General features: G+C 38.5%; 1 protein-coding gene across 4 annotated transcripts in view; it reads right to left on the reverse strand.

Annotated features, from left to right (window-relative positions):
* FNDC3B (fibronectin type III domain containing 3B) overlaps positions 1 to 23,878 on the reverse strand; it is a 224,593-nt gene that overhangs the window by 189,545 nt on the left and 11,170 nt on the right. The window contains exon 1 of one of the 4 annotated variants that reach the window (XM_009673755.2): positions 17,436 to 17,541. The exons of 2 other annotated variants lie outside the window; for them this stretch is intronic. The gene's annotated coding sequence lies outside the window, so the exon portion shown is untranslated. Of the gene's footprint in view, positions 1 to 15,511; positions 15,601 to 17,435; positions 17,542 to 23,878 lie in introns of those variants that run through there. One more of the 4 variants, XM_009673756.2, reaches the window with a different exon arrangement.

Consider the following 23,878-nt stretch of genomic DNA (forward strand, 5'->3'; position numbering starts at 1 on the left):
CCTGTTGTATAAAACTTCATGTAATCTACTTAAATCAATGTTTTTTAAGCACTAATGAAACTAAGAAGAAAAAGGATATCTACCACATGAATCTGTAGCATTTGAAAGTAAGCATACCAAGTTTCATTTACAAGGTTTCAGCACACCTTTGTGCAATGCAAACTTTTTTGTTTCAGCTGTATACTGTTAACCTGACTCCAAGCTGACGTGATACTGACAAAGTAGTTCATTGTATTATTGTGGGAAACCGCTTCATACAAATCTCCCATTCAACCCTGGGATTCAAGAAAAGGCATTCACACAGAGCAGTCACTGCAAGGCAGCACCTCTGGATAGTTGCTGAAGAAGTTTCTAATACAGAGGAAAGTTGAACCCATTACTATCACACTCATAGGATCTAAATGCTTAAAAACAAACAAACCAACAACAAAAAAAAAAAACCACAACACATCCCACTCACCATTGCAGGAGTTTTCAGCATCAGGAGAAAAGAGTTATTTATAAGTTTTGTTTCACCATCTTTCAGTTTCACAAAACGCAAAGTAAATTTTGTGAGAATTTTTTTTAATTTTCTGAATTGCTTCATGGAAACTAAAGACAAACAGTGCGCTACCTAAGAAGGTCTCTACATTTGAAATAGATAAGAATTTTAAAAAAAAAAAGAAAAAACAGAATACTTGTCAAATCACTGCTGTATTTTCAGTTGAATAATTCGGGTATCCGGCCCCTTACAAAGAAACCCATTCTCCCCCAGTTGTCTGATTTTTCTCTTAATGGTAATAAAGCATCAAACAACCCAAAGCACTGAAGATTTAGATGTGACAAAATAGTAGGGTGTTTTTTTTTTTTTTTAAAGTAGGAATAAATAGGGTCTGTACTTACCTCCAATCAGTTTCTGGTGCAGTTCGAAATAAAGAAGTAATCTATCACAAACTGAGGAATAAGTGTCCCTATCTCCTTTTCAGATCAAAATGGAGCTAAAACCCACTTAATATATTTCTTCCATGGAATAAAACACTACTAGCAAACTGGGTGATGCACATCTAGAAGATAAAGCACAACTGCAGACAAAAACTAAGCAGGACCTCAAGGCAATCTATAGCAGAAATTGGAGCTCACTCAGTTAAAAAAAATCATTAGTTGGCAAGAGACAGCTTATACAACACACTAGAGATTCAGTATTATATGTCAACTCATGCTATTGCAAAGCTCAAGCTATCTGTGAAATGATTTAAATAGGAAATGCTTTAATTTTTGGCTACCTGCCTCAATGGGACACAACTTGCAGTGCAGACTGGAGGAAAAACATCGTTCTGTTGATGCAGTAGGAGATGTGCTGGTAAACGCTGTTCTAGTTCATGTATCCCCACCAGCCTTCCAGTTGTCCTCATATAATTTAATCTTGAATCTTGACCCTTTTTACAACTTTAATTTATACTCCTTCCAAAAAAGCCAATTCATCCAGACAATGGAAGTCATTTAGGCTGAAAGTTATTGTCAAGAAACATAAGTTAGTATCCTTCTTTGATAATAAGTAATTCAGTGAAGCACTAGGCAACTTTTGATGGGAAGCTGGAAACTAACATCACTAAAAAAATTACACAAAATCCAGCCTTGCTGGTTGAAAGGCAGCCACCTGGCACAGAGCCAGGGGAAACAGATGCTCTTCCCTCAGCATGCCCAGTATGCATTCAAAGGGCAACAGTCCCAAGAAGTAGGAGTTACTAGTTAATAAGTTATGAATAAGTCTTTGTTAATTAAGACTTTCTAATATTTCAACTTTTGACTTCACTATTACCACTTTCAGTGCTAGTGAAACAAAGAGGGAAAAATGTCTTAAGCTGCAGCAAAAGACCATTAACACACCTTATACTAATTATTTTTCACATCATTAAAAGTTTCTGAAGATTGCAGAGAATTCTCTTAAGTTCTAGCACAACAAACATACACCTTCCAATTCATAGCTTGCTTCTATTCAGGTTCTTTTGAAAATAACCCTCTAAAGGCAAGTTTAGACACAACTTTATTTTAAAGTTAAGCCTTCTGTACCCCTACACACAATTAAACCGAATTGTCCTTTGACACAATTCTATTTAGGCAAACAAATTAAACAGACAAGAAATGGACAGGAAAACTTAAGCTTCATGCCACAACATAATACTAATTTCATTTTTCCTCATTATACTTGCAAAAATCGGTTTTCATCAGGACACAAACCGCAGGGGTGCAAGAGTCTACAGTCAATAAGGAGAAATCTAGGTAAGTGAAGAAGTTCTGCTCTTCAGAGGTAAACCATGTGAAGTTCTACATGACAGGAGATACTCAGGACTCCCTACTGACCACCAGTGGTATTTTGATCAAGGGAACAAAAGTGTCCGATTAAGGACGTAGATACACCCTTATTTCTGTTCTGTATACAAGACACTCAAGTACTGCATAATTTCAATTCGATCCTTCCCCTATCCTCAGCTCATACAGCTTCATATGTCATCTCCAGTAATGTCATTGCAAAGTAATATCCTAATGAAACAGCAGGGAATCATAAACTTCCTGGTTTTCATATTGCTGAGAGAATATTGCTGTCAAACCTCATGCTGAGAGGCCTTTCAGGCCGAAACCATACTAAGATTCACACAGTCTGTGTTTGCACCAAAAGCGTTTTACTAGCATGTTTTACTCTACTGACCTAGCAAGGCCACTACAGCACAGCAGAAAAGCAGCGCAGGCCGATGTGGCTACGCCCAGCAGAGCCGAGTTTTGCTAGCAGGGGCTGGCCACCCAGCCAACATCAATGGCTGCTGCCGCTGCTGCTACGTGCCTCAGGATCACACCGTTTCCCTTTCCAACCCCATTACCTGTGCCAATGAAAGTGTGTAACAACCACCCAGGAACAAAAGACTTCTTTACTTTCTGAAAATGAGTGATGGGGAGAAGGGAAACTTCCCCAAGTTCCCAGGCTTTCTATCTTTCAAGAGCTTGATCCATTGCACAAGTCTAGGAGTACGCTAGGGTAAAAAGGATGTGAAAATAGCCATAGGTAACCACCAAATGGAGTTCATCTTTGGATCATATTTTAAAATAAGTTGCCTCAACTTTTAAAATGGCACATATTTATCTAGTCAGTGATAAGTCTCTAGAAACCATCATTCACAGAATTTCAGATTTCTGGAAGAAACTTTAAAGAACATGTTTGATCCAGAATATTTCACCTGCAATCCTAGTTAGAACTTAAAGAATGAAAATATTTGGGAAGGCACAGAGAAAAAAAAAAAAAAAAGCTTTACATCTTAAGATACATATATGTGTGTTAGCCTGAATCTCAAGAAATGGACTTTGACTTGGTTAGCACATGTGGTAGGGAAAACGACCCTAAAAAGTAGTTTTGAAAGCTTAGTGAGTAGATACTAGTAAGACAACTCACACAGAGAATTTCAATAAACAGATGAAAAGAAAACATGCAAGTCCTTCAAATATAAGGGAATCCCCTCAAAACTCTAGTCAAAAGTGTCCCAGCTGGAAAAAGACAAGAGATATCGAAAGGTACTACTGACTGAAACTACAAGGCTAAATCTTTTCCATTGATTTTCTGCAGTACCTTGCATAAACGTAAACAATGACTTCTCTTTACCACTATATGTGCTGTCAATTCAGCATTCAGTTTTTCCTTGAGATGTGCCTCACGTTGCTCATCTCAAAAGAAATCTAGGCAAATCCTGATGAAGCAAAGGATCTTACTCTAAGTTTATGTCCTTTTAGAATGACCACGACATACTAAGTCAGCATATACACATTATATTATATAGAAAAGAGGCTGATAACCTCTCCTTGAGAAGAGAAGCAGGAGCTTCAAAAATGCCAGCAAAAGCAGGGGGTTCCATAGGAGTTAGTTTGCAGAATTATGAAGACAGTCTGATGGAGTTAGCATAAAACTCCATTACGGAGCAAGGTTTCCCTCTGACATGTTGGAATTCAGTGTGCCTAATTTTACTCAAAATGATGCCACTGACACATAACCCAGGAAGATTTTATTCCACTGCTTTAGCAGCCTGAGGAGCATTATCAAGGCATATTTCTTTTGTACAAACAAGCTGGAACCCCCAGATACTACTACTGAAAGAACAGTCTTGGTTTTCCAGTATTTGCTTTCTGACCCAATTCAATGGCATTTTGGTAGCACACAGCAGCAGACCATACAGATATCTACCTTAAAAAAAATGTGTTATACAGCTCATAATTGACAAAAGCCTACCAATTAAGATGAGTTGCTCTTCCTGCCAAAAGGTTCACAGGTCTCTCTTCCATTAAGCAGCATCATTTGACACCACTTAAATTTTTTACTATGTACTAGCATATTATCCACATTATTCACTACTCATACCATAGTGTTATTTCTAATAAATCACAGATCTACATTTGTCATAGAGTATTATAGAGGATGTGATCTGACATTCAGTGCACAATGTTAAACTACACTTAACATGGTAGGGGTGAGGGGGGTGGGGGGATCAAGTCCATGCAGTTTAATAAAGATTCCCAAAATCAATTGGTCTACACAGGAAAAGCCCTCCCACTCTCTCTCATGTACACATATACCTTCTCCACTTCTCCCTCTCTGTGTGTATATATTTTTTTCCATGAATATAACCCCAGGATAGTACAGAAATGTAGTCTTTTTTTTTTTTGCACTTTGGTTTAAACTGCTCATGACTAGGTAAGCAATGGAGTGTTGCAGGCAAATCCTCCAAGACTCAGACAGCTGTACAGTATCTCATCCTCCTCCTAATGTTCACTAAGGAAATTCCCTCATTCTTAATGAAGTCTGACCATTTTTTTCCACTGCCCAAGATGAAGCTTTAGCCAAAGGATTTTTCCCTAATCTTACCGTGTGTTCCTAGGCATGGCTTTATCAAGCCCCCATTATGAATAACCTAAATTACAGATGCATTGATTAAATAAGTCAATTGATGGACTTTTCTTACTTGTGAGAAACACTAGTGGGTTATACTTCTAATTTGACAAATATCTGGAAAGCATTTACTCTAATAACAAACAGAGAAAAACTTTTAGTACAATCACCAACTGCAGTCTGGTTTTACCATGAATGCTGAACTGCAGTTAGAGAATTAGAAGTTCTTCATGATTAACAGAAGATTGATCCAAAACGCAGAGTCCTAGCGGTGTCTAACAGCAAAGCTACTAAGCTGGTAAAACAGCAGAATGTTTAGACAAGGTAATAGACTGGAAGCCTACTATCAGAAGTAACCCTTTCCTCTCTAAGTAAGCATCATGATGGAAGGAGCATGATTTGGTGCCAGAGTAGTTTAACGTTGTGCACCAAATTTCAGATCGGATCTTCTATAATATAGATCTATGTCTGGCATCAAGTGATTTCTGATGCTGCTGGAATACCAGTAAGTGGTAATGTAGAAATAGAACAAGAGAGCTCCCTATCAGAAATATTTGAACAACTGTGGCAGAGACAAGGATGAAGCTTGGAGTAAACATAAAGCACTATCCTAATTATTCTTGTTAACGTCACATTACTTTTTAAATTTTTAATGTGAGGTTATCTTAGGATCTAAGATTAGCTTAACAGTCAAATGTAAGGCAGAGGCCACAAAGATGATGTATACAACACGTACAAAAAACTAGCAGAAATGAGAAAATTGGAAGAGGTGTAACAGGTGCATAAGATTCACTGCTAGATCCAGTCAAGATAACTACTTTTACAGCTTCTCTTGGCAACTTAATCTGCCTGTAGCCTACACTTAGCATCTTACTCTCCCCTTATCTAATCACAGGGGTTTGAGATCATCACATAAGTCATTGTGCCCCTGAATCAATAGCTCTCCTTGCATACACAAGCACTGACTCAGAATCATTGCTTAACTTGAAGGATGTAAATCTGCATTCTAATTAATCAACACACACATACATATAAATTTAAGAAATCTGTACTCATCTATATAATAGGAATAATTACCTTGTTTTAACCACAAGAGTCTTAGAAGGCTTAAACCACATTCAGAAATAAGGGCATTCAAAGAATTATTAAAAGACAGAAAGCAACGCATTAACAGGAAAAAAAATCTTTATTTCCCCCCTCTCATTTTCCTTGCCGTAACCCGCTACAAAAATCAGTAGCCTGACAGTGTCTCCTTCAGCCTTAAAGGAACACATGCCTGTACACCAAAACCTTACACAGCACTCACTTCAAAAGGCTAAATGTACTGGAGGATTCAGCTCTTGCCACTGGCACATACCAAAGATTCCAAATAATTTTTACACCACTTAAAATGTCTTCATCAACACTAGCTTTCTGTTTTAACATGTCCGATATAAAAATGCAATCTCAGAGTGATAAATTCAACGTCATTTCAGGAAGACTTTTCTGGGTGCTGGGTATGGAGAGAAAAATGTGGTAAAATGTTTAACACACACAGCATAATCCTCCTATTTCCAAAAACAAAGCCCAGCTATAAACTCTAAGAACTCCACACACCTACCAAATTCCTTTCTCTATTATCGGCATAAGGAAGATAAGCAGGGGGGCACTTTGTTAGTGCCTCCCCCCTTGATTACACTGGCTTCTTTCTGTAAGTTTTACCAGATGGGTAAATGTATGTCTCAAACTTTCAGATAGGTCTACAGGCAAAAAAAAAATTTTTTAATGGAAATACTTGTTGCTAGAAACAAAAAACAAAAGGAAAAATTACAGTAAACAATACATTCTCATTGTATTTAATAGTTGTGGGTCTTTGTTAGAAACAGCTATCCCAGAATATGCAGCCACATTCTGGAGATCAAGTGAATTCTATCTTAAGTTTACAGAAGGAAGCATATACAAACAGTCTTACAAAGGTATTTTCACAGCAGGAAGCTACAAGCACTTCTCTGCTGCTACACTGTCTGACCCCGCTGTACTACAAGTGAACCATGCCACTGCCGGCGCAGTACGCAGGGAGGGCAGAAGCAGCAATGTGAAACACACTTCATTTTCACTAAAGGATTAAACAGATCACAAATCACCAGTTTAACACTGCTTTGTTATTTAGGCTTTAGTTCATTACTAGACAAAGGCAAAACATGCAACAGACCCTGAAGTTAGTCAGGAGTGTTTTGCACCAGCTGTTCCTCTCCGGAGGCTCAGGCTTCTTTGAAGGTAAAACCCCTCTTAACAGCAGCGTTCAATAGTTTCCTTTTCTCAAGAACCTAACAGTTAACTGCTGTACATTATCGACAGTGATAAATACAAATTGTTGACTATTCAATATGCACGTTAGGCATGCTGACGGTTTACAGCTACATAAAAAGCCAGTTTTCAGTTTTCCAGTGTCTTCCTATTTCTTCATTTAACAAATGACAGGAAGACTACAGAAAGAAACTATCTTCTACTTTAACATGCAAGTTCCCCCCCTCCTATTTTCTGGATTTTTTGCCAATAATATCGTTGAAAAATAAATTCTTGTGACCAGGAAATACCCTGAGCAGAGGATATCCACCTTTAGGACATGTAAGATATGCCTTTCTCCTTATCCGTCATTCCACAGGCCAGTTTTCAACATGTGCACAAGCGCGTAAGGCAGACCGAAAAAGGCTACTTTCCCCACACACATTCCATTGCGTTGCAGCAGCGGCCACTGCCTTACGGTTTCAGTTAAAACAGCTCTAAGATTTCCCTTTCCACCATATTCAACACCAGTCATTGCCTTATAGGCCAAACAAGAGAAGCAACACTTCTTTCCAACTAATAGCAGCTACCAAGAGTACATCCTTCCCAATCTCTCCTTGTAACGCTGGCTGCCCAAATCACAAGCACCCCACGGTATTATAAATTAGGCTCACAACTCATCTTAATGGCCTAATCTTACATAGGTGGCTTGGCCTTTCAAGCGATCCCTTCACTCAATTTCCTCAACAACTGCACTCCACAAAAACAAACATCCTGTCTATTTTAAGAGCCAAATTCACTACTGTAGCAGGCAGCTCTCGGCAACCAAAGCAGGAGGAGGAAAAGGAAAAGCTGCACAGTCCCAGAGAGTCCCGGGCAGGGAGGCAGGGAGAACCCCACTGACTGCAAGCCTCATTGCTCTAGTTCTTTCACTGGAACGAACCTAGAAATTATGATAAAAGGGCACTTGCTTGTGAAAGAAAATTTGTCTGACAAATCTTCAAACAGCTTGCAAGCTATTCACACCGCAGTTTCTGGCGCCTAATTCACACGGCTAATTTAGGCTCCCTGTATAACCAGCTAGTAGTCAAGTGAAGGCGTCCAGAATTGGCGTTTTGGGATAACACTGACTGTACAGAAATCAAAAGCTTTTAATGAAATCATTAAATTATACAATGTAGATACTGGGGGACAGTCATGCTACAACTCACTATGCAACTTTTCCCTGCTTGACCCAATGAAACAATATTCATGTTGATGATTTGCGTTTAATATTTTCCCAGTAGCTTATGTATCTTAATCAACAGCAGAATACTCTTTAAATCGTTCGTATTAAAATCAACATTAGATCCCTTTAAGGCACTCTAATGCTGAAGCAGCTTGCTGCCTCTTCCTATGATGAGGAAGACCAAAATCCACAATGCTAAATCTGGAAGAACAGCTGAGGTAAAGCCTAAGATGCCACCTTTGGAAAGAGGTGGCCTCTAAAACACTGATGCCCCTGTATTTCAAGATAAGCAAAGCAAAAATTCTGACAGTAAGGAGTTGCAGACACGAAACTTGGCTCTTTAAAAATACATTTTTCTAAGCGTTTTAAAGTGCCACTTATTCCTCTATTAAAAAAAGACATCCAGGTCTATAACATTAGTAATATACAGTACTTCTACTTTCTGTGTTTGCTATTCTGTTTAGATGTCCCCTATCTTTAAAAGAATATTGGTTCATCATTCATGACTTCACTGGAGACAACTGGAGACTAATGCTTCATTTGTAAAACGCTTCAAAAACATCTGCTGCTATTTTCAGTACTCCATAAATGATCGTGCTTTTTAAAGTGTTTCAATACAGCCTTAATCAAAGGCTATTTTCATTTTGGTCAGTTATATTCACAACAGCTGAAAAGCTTATGGCTAAGGCAAATGCATTACAAGGTAATGTTCCCCATACACTGATCCTTGTGCCCTAATTATACATATATATTAATGCACTCTCACAGCTCCGGCTGATTTAGTACATTGCAGAAGTTACCTCCAACTCTGGTAGTTACTATCTGAAACGGAAAAGCATCGCGAGTTCTTTGAAGTTCCTTACAAGGGGCTCCCATTACATTCAGTTGTCCTTTTCCCTGGAATCAAAGTATTCCCATTTTACTAGCTTAGGGTCAAGGCAGAAACTGGTGTGCGAGTGTGTGTGTGCACACCATTATCAAATGTGATGCAAAGTCACTGGGAAATCCTTTCATCTCCACAGTAGCACACTATACGATCACAGAATCATTTAGGTTGGAAGGGACCTCTGGAGATCATCTAGTCCAACCTCCCTGCTCAAGCAGGGACCTCTAGAGCATATTGCCCAGGATCACATCCAGACGGACTTTGAATATCTCCAGGGAAGGAGACTCCACCACCTCCCTGGGCAACCTGTTCCAATGCTCTGTCACCCTCACAGTGAAGAAGTTTTCTCTCAGGTTTAGGTGGAACTTCCTGTGTTGTAGTTTCTGCCCATTGCCTCTTGTCCTGTTGCTGGGCACCACGGAGAAGAGGCTGGCCTCATGATATGGCGCTTCAGGCTAATGCTCGTCACCACAACCAGGTGTGAACCCCCAACCCATGCACAGACCCTCCCCTCAGCCGACCACTATCCTGTGAACCTCCCTGAGCACCGCAAAGTGCTGCGAGGGTTAAGAAGTAGGATACTCTGTGATCACCACAAAATCCAGGCTTACTGTCTGCAAGATACCTTGAAACCACCCTTAAACTCGTGTGAGTACATTAGAGGATTAATACAGTCCAAATATAAACATACAGTTATTGTTGTAAACAGCTACATAGGATCAAAGAGGGGAATTACCACTTTTGTAAGAGAAACCTCTTGCAACTCCTCTTTAACAGGGTACACCTCCCAGCTATCAAACATTTACTTAACTACAGCTACAGACGCAGTTTTTACAAGAGGCTTTTTCTGTGAAAGCAAAGCAAGAACAGCGAATAGTTTGTTCTCCCACTGCCAACACCCCTTATATCCATGTAAGCCTCATACCTAAGCCTTGCCTAGACTCCACTCACTGGACTGCCTCCTCCTCCTCCCTTACCTCCAAACCTCTGCAAACCAAATCCAGCAAGGTTATGGATCTTTCTTTTCCTCCCCTGAAGAATTAGGTGGCATTTTCTCTACTAGATGGGAAACAGACTTACTAGCAACTGCTCCAGTGCCTAATTTACAATAAAACAATGCTTGGACTATTCTGTGTTCCTCACAATGGATTATTTCACAGGCCTATCAGTGCCCCGATCCAGTTTGCCACACAGAGCTGTGCGAGCACAATGAAAAGAGCAAAGCAGGGGAGAGAATGAGCTGTCAGAAAGTCATTCCAGTTGCACTTAGCCATCCTAGTGCCATTGTTCAGGGAGCTGTGCCGTGACCTGAATCAGTCTCATCTAGGTTAAAAACAAACCCTTTCTGGAAGGGTGTCCAGATCAGTGGGCTGATCTAGCCTGCAGTGTGATCACACCAACAGCTGCGAGAGCTCAGGAGCAGGAACAAGCAGCTAGAACTTCTTAAACTTAACCCTGCCAAAACCTCCATATTGTGAAACAATCCCCTCTGTAGAAAGCAGCAATTCACCAAATGCCGGCTATCATTTCTGCATACTCATTAAACACAAACAAGTGTGATTAACGCAGCTGATTCTTTACCAGCTCTTAGTTACCATCAGGTAATGCCTCAAACACCTTGGAGCAATAGTGAATTTGGGATGCACAACTATCAAAATCTAGCTTTAAGACACACTAGAGTATGAAGCATATGAGATGCAGTAGGGTTTATACTCCTCCCTCTGCACAGGTGAATTCTCCAGTCAACATTTAAGAATATCAAACTTTTATTCACAAGATGAATGGTAGTCTCTGTATCACTGTTACATTTACTGGTGTTGGGAAAAAAAAAAAAAAAAAACACACACACACACACCCCCCCACACACAACTTGTCAATGGCATTTTTATTCTCAAGCAAGTCCTGAAATATGCTCCAAAAGAATCTTACCAACACCTGAGGTTTCTAACAATAAGACCAGTCACCTTCTGAGGTTTGAGAAGCTCCTCTGATCACCCAAGGTGGTCAGTTTTGTCCTGACACACAGAATGCTATCAGTCTTATTCTAATTTCATAAGAAATAGTCGATGATTTTGAGATGCCCTCAGTAATTTTATTGAGGATGCATTTCCTCATATAATAAACTTGACAGGTGGATACAGACATTCAAAACTTTTGTCCTGTTAATCGTTGGCCTGTTTTGCTCTCAAGCAATAGCAAAACTCTCACCAACTTCAGGGGATCCAAGATTAGGTTTCTTATTCCTCAGTTATTTCTAGAAGGTAGGTCCCACCAAGCAACAGCTCTAGCTATTATGCTTTTTGTTATCCTTGTACACTGAAATTCACTTCCTTAGAACTGATTCACTTTTACAATGGAAGCGTTAGGTATTTTTTCCAATAGTAGCATTCCCTTTGCAAGGCGGCTCTACACAAAGCAAGCATCTTCTCCAAAAAACAACAGATGTTTGTTGTGTTAGGCTTCAGCAACACTGCAACAAAAGTAGAAATTTAGTGCCTTTTATTCTAATGTATGCTTACCTCACCTTATTTTCATCAGTGAAATCAGTTATTTTCAGTGAATATCGATTTTAGACATTATCGACAAGCTTTGACTAGGCTGCAGAAGAGAGAAGCAGAATTTTCAGAGCGCAACATCTGCTCTTACACATTTGCCGAAGGGGTATGGGGAGGGAAGAGAGCCAGCAATGTAAGTAGGGAAGTTTTTGTCCTTAGGTGACACTGAGGCTATTTGTACATGTCAAGATTGTTGTGTAATTAGTATGTTCTTAATTTTGTCTCCTTAGAGAAGCTATGCAAGTGTATGTAAGCAACTGAAAATAAAGTAATCCCAAAATAAAGCAGTTCAAGTAATTAAAAGATGTCAAATGGATACAAAATGAAGTGTCTAATTATATCGTATCAATTCCCAAGTGCTCAATAGAGCACAGACCTATTAAAAAACTATTTCCTAATTTACTCAAAACAACTCAATTAAACACTGCTGCTGAGTAACAAAGAGAAAAGGTTATTTTCCAATTACTTAAGAAGCTATAAGAGTAGTTAAAAATCTTTCTGGCAAGGTTCAACAAGATCTTCTCAATCCATAGCAGAACCTATATCTGATAAGCAAATATCACATGTTTGGAAAAAAAATTTACCTCCACTGAAGTTAACTAGCAAACTTGAACCAAATTCAACAGATTGAGTAAAACTGTCTTTTAGATACTAGAGATGAAGCCATCAACAAAATTCATTTAAGGATAAGATGAAGCAGTAACATTTTTATTTTTCCTTCCATATCCTTATAAACTGCATGCTCTCCTGTATTTTCAGCTTTTATTCTCACAGCAGCATCTGAATCTTCGGACATAGTTGTAAAGCCTACTGAGAGTCTAGTGTTGACAGGTATTAAGTCAGCAGGGAAAAAAGTCTTTAAAAACCTCAAACCCCATTATTCCATTCTTTATCCATCAAATGGTTCCGTAATGCTATAGGTCATGAGAATTTTAGCCTTGTTTATCCACTACTTTTATTAGAACAAGCAGAAACTGGTTTTTCTTCCTTGCTTGGAAGGTAAACCTTTATTGTGTGCCTGATAGTTGGCAGACAAAGTTCATTTTCAAGCATAAAATAGCCACAAGGAATTAAACTGATTAAGGGAGACTCTCCTCTAATACAAAGTTGCTCTCTACACAGGCACTGTCATCACCAGAGCCTTGGTCTCCCTGCTGTCTGAGAAAGCACATTCTGCTGGACTATTTCTGTTCTTTACTTTAGATTCGGGAAGAGCAGAAGAGAATGGAGAAAGAGTGCTTTATTAGAAAATATCTCATACTGTTTCAACTTTAATAAAATTCCTGACCTTAAGTATTTAGATGAAATAGACGATTTCCTCTCAAACCATTCTAGGATATTATTAGGCACTCTCTCTCTCACGTTATCAACCACAAGCATACAATCTAAACTGAAACAACAGAAGGTTATCAGATTCCTGATAATGTCATTTTAACAGCTTAAAGTGTAACAATTGTTTTCAAGATATGTCTCTCTAAAATGAAGCTATGCTGACCTGCACCAGAGAAGAGGCTAGCTACATGCTTGTTAAATTCTTATTTTTATTATAAACTAAGTAATTGCTACTGAAAATAAGTAACAAGAAGATGGTAAGAGAAAGACAAGCTAATGGAACATTTCAGAGCTCAGAATATAAAGTCCCCTTAGTAGTTATTCCAAACCTAAATGCCAAATATAATAGATGGTTCTGATTCCCTTTCCAAGGATTCCATTCCTGACAAGCTTTTTTTTGATACAAAATAAGCCACCATCACTCTGTTCAATAACAAAAAAAAAGGAACATCCAAGAATCCTTGCATGTGTCCTGGAAATAGCAGCAGTACATTTTGCAGAGGAATGTTGTAGTGTTAGCAAATATTGTTCACATATATTTTCCTTATGAAGTCAAACCAATTTAAAAAAAAACCCTACTTCCAGTATTGAATACCAAGCACCATAAAACTCTGTCCTTGTGTAAAAACATGCAAGTCTCACTGAATCAGATGCGATCGGTTTCATTAGGACTAAAATAGATTTAATGCTGGGGTATTTGCTAGTATTATCACTGCTTCCCTGAAAATAAAGACAAAAGACTGGACTTCTGGGAGTTATTTTGTTTTAAGTACAATTATTTGCAATACAGGAAGGTTCTGGGGAAGAATTTATAGAATAGTTTTAGAAATAGTTAATCAAGAAACCTTAAACTGAAGTAGAGATGCAAGTTCCCATCACAGAGGCTATGCTAACAATACTCAAAAAACCAGAATTAACCAAAAAGATACTTTGAATTCTTTTGACATGACACAGACATGAGCATTCAGACACATTCAGACACCATTCAGACACTGAGCATCCTAGTTCTGTTTCATGGATACATTTAAAACATTTGGTCCACCCTTCTGCAAGGCAAAGCTGACTGCTTAAAGTCTCAGATGACGCAAGTGACAGAACAACAGGAAGTGCAAGTGTAGCAATAGTGTAGGTAAGTCTACATAAACTCAGCTGAAATTAATTATGTTAAGCTCATCACCTTAAGGGTGGACCCCTCTCTATATACACAGAGCACAAAACATGGCCCAAGGGCTACAATCTTAATGAAATCTGTTTTTTCTCTTAAGTGTTGCTCTCTCAGTGTGTTGTTTCCTTTTGGATGGGTTCTACTATTTGAGACTAACAGAGATACTATTAAAAGAGGAGTTACTAATATTTCTCACAGCTCTGTACACCACCTGGAATCTAACATATGAATAATGATCTCTAATATAGATATCTTTCTATTATTTGTTCATAGCTTGCTAACTCTTTGTTTTAGCAATAGAGCTGTTCTTCCCCTTGTAAGGGCAGAAGTCAAACATCCAAGTACAATTATTTTAAGTCAAACATATCCTTCACTATTTCAGGCTTTAATATAAGCAGACTACAGCTCAGCTGTATTCAGTCTGAACTTTTGTTTATCTCCTACTAATGCTGCAGTAATTATCTCTGACAAGAGAGAGACATTAACTAACAAGCAATGACCAACCTCTATCTATAAAACTTCTCTTATGGCTGAAATTCAACCTCTTTAAGCAGTTAAGAAATGCCAACTTTGAGCAGTGAATAATCAGGAGGTATTCTTACCACACTTAAAATGCATATCCTAGAGTCATATCCGAATGATCCAGAATAACATGAACAGCATAACAGCAGCCTCTCCCCTACACCCCTAGCTTCTGCAAAGTCCAAATAATGCAAACGAAATACAAGTTGTGCAGGCTTCTGGAGAAGCTCCATCCACAAAAGAAGTCTAGGTGCAGAGAACTTCTACATGAAGGAGTGTGCTACTAGAGATCTAATCATTTGTGCTTTTGCAGTACACACTGTTCCAGAGAAGCCTAGGTCACTTATTCAATGCAATGCACTTTGCATTGAGTAAATATAAAGACAGACAAGGTCTCTGCCTCAAGCTGTTCAGAAGAAAAAGAAAGAAAAGGAGAGAGAGATCTTTCTAAGGCTCTTTCTTACAGAGGATATAAAAGCCCTTTACTTTGAACATGAAAAACAAAGAGCAGAACAGTTTCAAAGTATGGAGAAACTAAGATATTGAAATGAACGACATTTCATAAACATTTCATGAAATAGTAAAAAATACCAAAGGAGAATTCAATCTAAATAGGTTATGAAATTGTTCTTTAAATCAGCATATCACTTACCAAGGTGTACTACAGGAACTCTCAGCTCAAGAAAAAGCTTTACACGTTTGTGCATGGCAGAGCATTGAGGAGTCCTCCAGAGGTTTTACCTGTAAGATTTTTGCGTTTACCTTTTCTTAACTCTTTATTTAGGGTGGGGTGCAGTAGTTAGTGGAAGGTGGAAGAGACTAGCGGACAGGGAGAACAATCACTGACATTTGAATTTCTAACAGTACTAGTACTTAAAGACTAAGAATAATAAGAAAAAAAAACCCGTCTCCACTTAACACTGTTTCCCACTTCCACTATTACCTATCCAGGAATATTCCTCCTCTCTGGTTCACAAATAATAATATCAGTTGTGGAACAGGTTTGGAATCATGAAGTCATTTTACTAGTGAAAAGCAGGGAAATGCTACAAGGTGAAGCCACCCATTTAGCACAATGTCCCACTTGAACACTCCTTGCATGCACAACGGGAGTACAGGAGGTGGGGGTCAGAACTTATAGTTAGCTTAGCTTAAAAGTAATAAATCAGTTGTTTGAGAGGACCATCTCAGGAAAGGTTCAAGCAAGCCTAAGACAAGGCTACCACCAGAAGGTACAGTCACAACTCTGATCTGCTACTGCCTCTCATATTGAGAGAGTTAGCATTCATGCAACAAATTAGTCTATGAACCATCTTTCTGCATAGTTACTTTTCAGGTAGATTGACACATTGCACCAAAACAAGTGATAGGAACACACACAGCTGAACCTAGGACTGACCTTTCAAGGCAGCAACCCTGACTTGGAACTGTTTAATGTAGCCATGAGTGTGCCTTGTGATGTGCACATGCAGAACTTCAGCTATTGATAGAGTTGGATTACACCACCTCCATCCTTTAACATCATAATGTGTAACTAGTTAAAGGAGATATCTGCCAAGTTCTGTATGACAAGTACTACGAAAGAGTATCCTTCCCCCACTGCCTAAAAAGCATCTGAAGAATTATTTGATTTGCATTCACAGAAGATGATACAAAACATTGCTTACACAAAAACTTCCCTACACTATACACACACAACATAACATTATTTAAGACATTAAAAACAAATTTTCCTATCCTTCAGTTCCAACACATGAAACACTCAACTGGAAACTTCATCTTCACAGAACTGCTCAGAATCATCCTGTGAGAGCTTCTGAAGTACTACAGAAATCAAATCTTCAAGTAATAATAAAAAGAAAAAGGAAAGAAAAAAATCAAATGGAGAAGTTTGAGCTAATAACATGCAGTTTATGTTTAAAACAACAAAATGTTAACTTTTCCAAGACTGATGAGAATTGAGAGGAAACACTGACTGGAAAAAAATTGAGGTACATTAAATTTTTTTTAAAGCGGGCTCACAATTGTAAAGAAGTCTAATGAAAGAGGAAGTGTGATCTTCTCATTTGAGAAGTAGGGAAACTTTGGCTAAAAGCCTGATTCAGTGGCTAAATGAAAAAATATAAATATAATGAAGTATAAAAAGGGGTGGAGGGAAAAAGGAAGAATAAATAATGAACAATACGCATTAGAACTACAGAAAAACAGTACATGAAACCAAGGCTTTCACCAGGAGTCAAGGCAAATCAAACAAAACAAAGAAGAAAACATGACTTGTAGGACAAAGGAAAACAAGTTGGTTTTCAAATATAAATGGAAGGAGTGAAATCTAATAATGGTATAAACCCCACTGTAAAACAGAAGTGAAAACATAGCTAATGATGTCCAAAAAGCCTTTAAGTGTTTCCATTCAATGTTTGGGAAGAAGTAGAAAAATGCACTTGTATCAAACAGAACAAGTCACTTTGGTGACCAAAGAGATCCAAAAACCTTCCAACCAGAAGTATCATCTGAGGAAACGCCCAGCCTACTCTCAATGACAACATACAGTGAGAAACAGGGCAGAATATGCTCACCCAACACCATCAGTGAAGAAGGCAATGGGATGACCAGGGCAGCGATACGCCATTCCTAGGGCACAACCTTCAGACAAAATAATCCAAAGGCAATGCAGGATTCCACTGATAAAGAATTCAAAGATATGAACACAATCAACAATGTTGTACTATGTAAAACAGGTCCTGTCAAACAAATCCTCCCGCACTCTTTGAGGAGATTACACCTGATTGACAGGGATAGCTTTGTTAGCACAGGCATATTCTTTAAGACAGTGTTTGACTTAGTATCATGCAACATTCTGAGAACAGACTTAGCACTGTACAATCAAAATGAAATATCTTAAATACATTAAGAACTAGCTAGCTAACAGATTGAATTAATCTATGGGCTGATTACACTTGCCCATGAATCAATCATGCTATTGGGGCAGACGTGTACCAAATGGCTTGATGTGTGACATACCAACAGGATTTCTAAGCACTATGCAAGATTTATTTATAGCTGTCCCAGGGCCAGCATGGATCAGACATTAAAGAACAATAAGAACCAGTGAGCAGAAGCAGAGCTAGGCAATTTAGAGTTGGGTACAACATTAAAAACAAAACAAAAAAATCCAAAGATTAGTCACTGAGTAGGTAGGCTCAATCCAGGGAAGTGAACAGTATTTCTTCTTTTGACAGTTCTGAATCAAAAAAGTATGACTTTGTATGTACTAGCCAGAATCATAAGTTACAGGTAAGCCAAGATAACTGCATAAACTTTTTTTTTTCCCCCCAAAGGGGAAAGCACTTAAAGAACTATAACCTTACTAAATTAAGCATATGCTGTACTGCCAGCTGACAGTGCTATTAGCTTGCAAAAACTTAGTAGGCGTTTGTAAGAAACCCCTTTTTGTCTCACTTAACCATAACATGTTAGTCTTATTTATAAAGATTTCCTACAGATAGTATGGAAAATACTGAACAGAAGGTAGGTAAGTATTGCCCTCTTACCGCATGAAGGTGTCAGCATTCCTCAGCTGGGAGAGACTGTCAGAGGTACTTTGAAACCACATATAGGCACTTTAAGGAGGCCTATCAAGTCTCATTTTGGAGAGGAAAACCCCCAGACACATGCAAGACCACTAATAAGATTTTCAGTCCAGCCTTAACAAAAAAGGCATCTCCAGTTATTTCACCTCGGTGTTTTGTTTTCTCAGCTGTAAAATGGGGGTAATGAAATTCATCTCTGCTCAGTGCTCTGGTATTACCAAGACCAAAGAAAGGATCATATTGATTATTCACCAATGTTTAGTTAATGATTTGCTAATGGAATTGACAGTCTGTCACAGCCAGTAACAGTAATTAAAATTCTTAGTTCACAGTGTCTATTTGGTGGTCCACATAACTTGGTTACAACTTTATACTACAAAGTCTTCATATAGAGAACATTCTAAATTCAGAAATGCCTAGCAGAGAGTAGGTGGTACTGAAACTAAATCTGGCTAGCCCACTACACATGTACAGGTATCCATTAAAACAATCCCACAGATCATTGCCACTGCCCGTGTTTGAGGCCTTGTTTAATCTAGCAGAATTATGTCATCTAGCACGGTATTTCCAGCCTGCACAACAGAGCTCTGTGCATAGGGCACAGAGCCTTTGGTCACTTCACCTCTTCTCTTCCCAGACTGCCAGGCTGTTCTTCCAGCTCCTCCCTTTCTGCTCTGCCACCAAAACTTAAATCTCCTGAAGCTGGGTTAATTTCTAGTGCCCGAATTAACTCTTCCCTTGCCATACTGAGTTGAAATCCCACCAAAACAATAAAAGTAATTTCAACATATTTAGCACCAAGTGAACCATTATTGAGCAAGAGCAGCCACAATGCTAGATGCTGCTCCAGTTGTTTCATTAACTCCCCAGGCAGACTTTTCTTTTTTAAAAAACTTTGAATGCATTGGCTTATTGTAATTTTTAATTGGCGACAGGATTTCAGAGAGTGCATACCCAACCCCCTAAAAAGGGGAGCAAAAAAAGAAGAGTCTGGATATGCATCTGTGAAATCATTGTTCCTTTGTCAACATAGCTTATATTAAAATCAGCTTTAATTCTGAGCTGCCCATTCACACAGCTTTAACAGTTCACAGCTGGACAATTTATAATGCAGGAGAACCTGCAAGCTAGTTCTTACCTAGCTGGCAAGGAGTCTCAGTCAGAGTGCTATGCCCAAAGATCCCAACAGGTACTATTTCTGCCACATGCACCTTCTTCGCTTAAGCAAGTATAAACGAAGACAAAGTCCGCACTAAGCAAGGAAGACAGCTGTTTTGTAAGTGGTTAAGTGGTAGAGAGGCAGGCATACTTAATTATGTCTGTTAGTGGCTCATATCCAAAATCTGCCACCATCTGGAAGTTTGCTTGGCTTTTGTTTTTAAGTCTCTAGCACTGATGGATGAAAACAAGCTCCCAATTCCTGTGCATTAACATAAAGACAATTAAAACATTTTTCCCCAAGTAGCTCGTAAATGAAAACACACCACACAAGAGTTAGATACATCAACACTTTCTCATTTAAAGTAAAACCTGACTATTTGGAACAGAAAAACAAAAACTCAGTTCAATCAGAAGAAAACAGCTTTGTCAACAAGCTCCTGTGACTCCTCCTTGTAAGAGGAAAACATCAGATGAAAGCATGCACAAGCACTCATTGAACACTTCTCTCTCCAAGAAACATTAACTGCTCCCTGACAAAAGCGTTTCTGCTGAGAAAGAGAACACCACAGGCCAATATTAAAGCAATTTCAGTGTACCTACCAAGCAATTAACTAGATAATACCTTCACTACATGCTGATTTTTCCTTTTTCAGAGTACTGGTGCAAACATAAAAAGCAATCTGTTGTTTGCACAACCACTTCTGAAGTTGCAGGTGACCCAATTTAGATTCTCTCTCCTTCCTGTACCACTAAGAATATGTCCTTCTTTGGCACTTCACACCTATTCACAAGTTTCACCTTTTTTTTTTTTTTTTTAAAAATTTGAACATTGTATTTCAGGATAACAACTCCCACCTTCCAGCAAACAAATTCAGACATTTTGATCATTAAATATTTAACCTCAAATTTGTGAAATACTGATCGTTATTACTTTTTTAAACTAAAACATAAACAAAGTTTATCTTGCATTCTGATTTTGAGGTTTGTGATTACCCTGAACTTAACATGCTCCTTGCTAGAGATTATCATTAGCAAAAGCTTGGATATAAACCTCCAGGCTTTACTCTGGTAAGTGATCCACTGCTTTCACAAACAGTCGTGGAAAAGACCCTTATTGTTCGACCCCAGTGTTCAAAGCTCTTTGAAAGCTAGCTATCTTCTTTTTCTGAACTTCTATCACAGCAGGATTTTCCATCAGGATACAAATACCAGTAACAGGATAAAGGAATGAACTGTCACCACATCACAGCCATATCAAACCTTCAGCACCAAGATTGTACAGCTCTGTACATATATATCTTCCTAGATAAGCGAAAGTCCCCAGAGAATGCAAAGCCAGTTGTACAGGTCTGTGGGTGACTGGGGAGGGACATGTTTTCACTTCACCAGTAGGTCTGTGCAAGACAGACTTATGTTCTCTAAACAAAGGTGTCTTCAGCATTAAGGCCTTATCTGTTTAATATTAAAACTGATTATCGACAGAAAAACTTGAAAAAATCATTTTTATCATAATTTTGGTTTATTAAAATAAAAAATCAGTATAAATTTGCAGTAAGTGCTTAAAGTGTTTTCATTACACAGTACTCACAGACAGAAGGTCCCTTCCTGTCCTCCCGCTTCACTGAAGCTGGACTTTCACTTGTATACTGTTTATTCATATGCAACAATATTAAAGCCACATATTCTTTTACTGGCTTGCTCCCAGCTCTGCCTTATAACTAGTCACATCTTTCCGCTTGCCATAAAGTCTCCCCTGTTGGAAGGCTAGCATGGTTTTGGATTAAGCTATTTGATAAAATTCTGGGGGGGGGGGGGGTATTTATTGACAGCTTACATCCATTTGTTCTTCTGCTAACACTGGCTTTCAGTTTAAACAGTCCTTTTCGCCTTTGCAGTGTTTATACCCCTGATGGATTTATAGATAGTAATCATATTCTTTCTTGACACTTTTTCCTGCCAAATGTTTTTCCACCCCCTTTTACAAGAAAGGCTTTCTATACTTCCACTCATTATTGTAACCCTTTTCTGTAACTCAACCACTTCAAATTTATCTTTCTCAAAACACAAGAGATCAGAACATACATATTTTCCAAATGAAGCCTCACAAGGACTAGTAAAATAGCACTAAAATAGCACTAATCCTTTCCTATACCTTAAAAAAAAAATCCTACTCCAGGTATCGTATTTTTCATAGCTATACCACCACTAACAGAATATGCTGTAGTCAAATAGTACAAGAAGTTGCACAGTTAAGTCTCTTAATCTGCTTTAAAAACAAACAAAAAACCCTCAGTGTTAATACTGAACACAAAGGTAGGGAAAAGATGATGTTGGCAGAAAAAACATATAGCAACCATGTCAATCTTTGCCTAATATAACTAAGAGAGAATAGCTAAAAATAGTATTTCTCCTTTTCTTCCTCCCAACTGTGTGCGTACATATCACTAAAGAGAGCTAGTTTCAGTTGTTTCCCCATTTCCATCAGCCAAATTCATTCGTGTTCTTCAAAAACACACAAATTGGTGGCATGAGAAGCCTTTTCCGAGGAAAACTGGGACATGCAAAAAAAATGCTAAAGATATAAAATATTTTATACACCTAATATAAACTAGTCACTAAAGAATGGTCCGCACTCTTGAATATTTATATAATGAGGCAGCTTATACGAGGTTCTTCATTTAAATTGCCTAAACTTTGAAAATAACTCCCTGAAATTGCCTTGCATTTGTCAGGCAGTAAGATGAGGCATACAGACAGTCAACGCAGTTGCTCACTGCCCTGCGCTGAGCTGGCTCATGAATCTTACCCAGGGCCCAAGAAACATTCCAGGCAGGACAGTGAACCTGGAGGCAGCACCACACACACAGCTTTCAGAGGAAAGCATTAGAAGATAATTGAACCTCACTTTCAGAGCCAGGACACTGATAAATAGTTTTGAGTTGTACAAACAAGACAATTATTTTGTATATAATTAATGGAAAATAATTCCCCAGAGGACAGAAGAAGAGGGAAGTTGACAGGTCTGATCTGCCATCCTCATATACTTTCTGACTTGAGTGCAAAATCTCCTCTGACCATCTGGAGCTAGTCCAGGCACTGGGCCAAAGCTTTGCATTTCCCTCCCAAAGTAAAATGACAGATTTCTAACTGCCACGTTGCTAACCTACAGCCAGAAAAAAGCACCTCATATCCTATCCAACAAGCCTCACAGTTTTTCAGTTGCAATAAAAGCCCATCACTTTCTGTAATGAGGATGTATCAAGTTTGCTCAAAGGTGGTATCATCACTGATCAAGCAAGCTCAATATATCTATGTATATTTCATTTATAGATTACCAGAGAATCTTAAGTGCTGGCAGGAACACAGATAACATGCTCATTCTATTTGCAAACTATCCCCTCCACTTTTATTTTCAGTGTCTTCAGCCTTCCATATTTTCTACCTTCTAAGCTTCAAGCTTCAGAGTATACCAGAACCATTCACTCATTTCACTTTTGTCCCCTTACATTACCCCAACAATTCAGGATGCTTTGAAAAGAATAAGTTGTATTCAAAAAAAAAAAAAACCAAACTAGGAAAGGAAGAAAGGAAAGAACAGACAAATGAAGAGATATTGAGACAGACAATGAAGGTCTAAGATCTGCCAGTACAGAAAACAACTGTAATAGTCTACATGCTCTGAGAAACTGAAAAACTTTTTACAGATAGTTTTTAGAGCTTACAATCATCCTGCTGGACTGCATGATCAAGAAATGCCAAAAGGAAGTGAAACTGTTGCTGTCTAATTCCAATGCTTTACATATACAAATATGTTCTTTACTAATAGGGTCTTTACAGTAATGCAGCAGCTCTCACCTATGCATTGAAGTAACCTATTCAGACACAAAAAACCCAATATGTAGCCACCTTATATTAAGCAAATTGTGGTTACAAAAGTATCTGAGCAACCTGACTCAGGTTTTGTCCAGAAGTAAAACACTGCTGCTGTGAAAGAGATCAGAGATCCTTTTGGTTATATCAAGCATAGAGCTTCTTGCCCCTACTCAGTATGGTTGCACAGTTTGCACCAACACAACCACTTCCTGTCCACTGAGCAAAGCAGCTCAAAAATCCAGACAGACTGTCCAGCTCTGCTCGGTGGAGAGAGGAAATGGTAAAAGATATAGCAGAAAAAACATTGTTCACGTGAAAGCTCGTAGAAATAATAAAATAGGGTAGCAAGACCATTTCTCTCAGTTTCAGAAATTCTAGCAAACAGTCATGGGAGT

The sequence above is a fragment of the Struthio camelus genome, chromosome 9 (genome assembly GCF_040807025.1).
Source record: "Struthio camelus isolate bStrCam1 chromosome 9, bStrCam1.hap1, whole genome shotgun sequence".
Classification (NCBI taxonomy): Eukaryota; Metazoa; Chordata; class Aves; order Struthioniformes; family Struthionidae; genus Struthio; species Struthio camelus.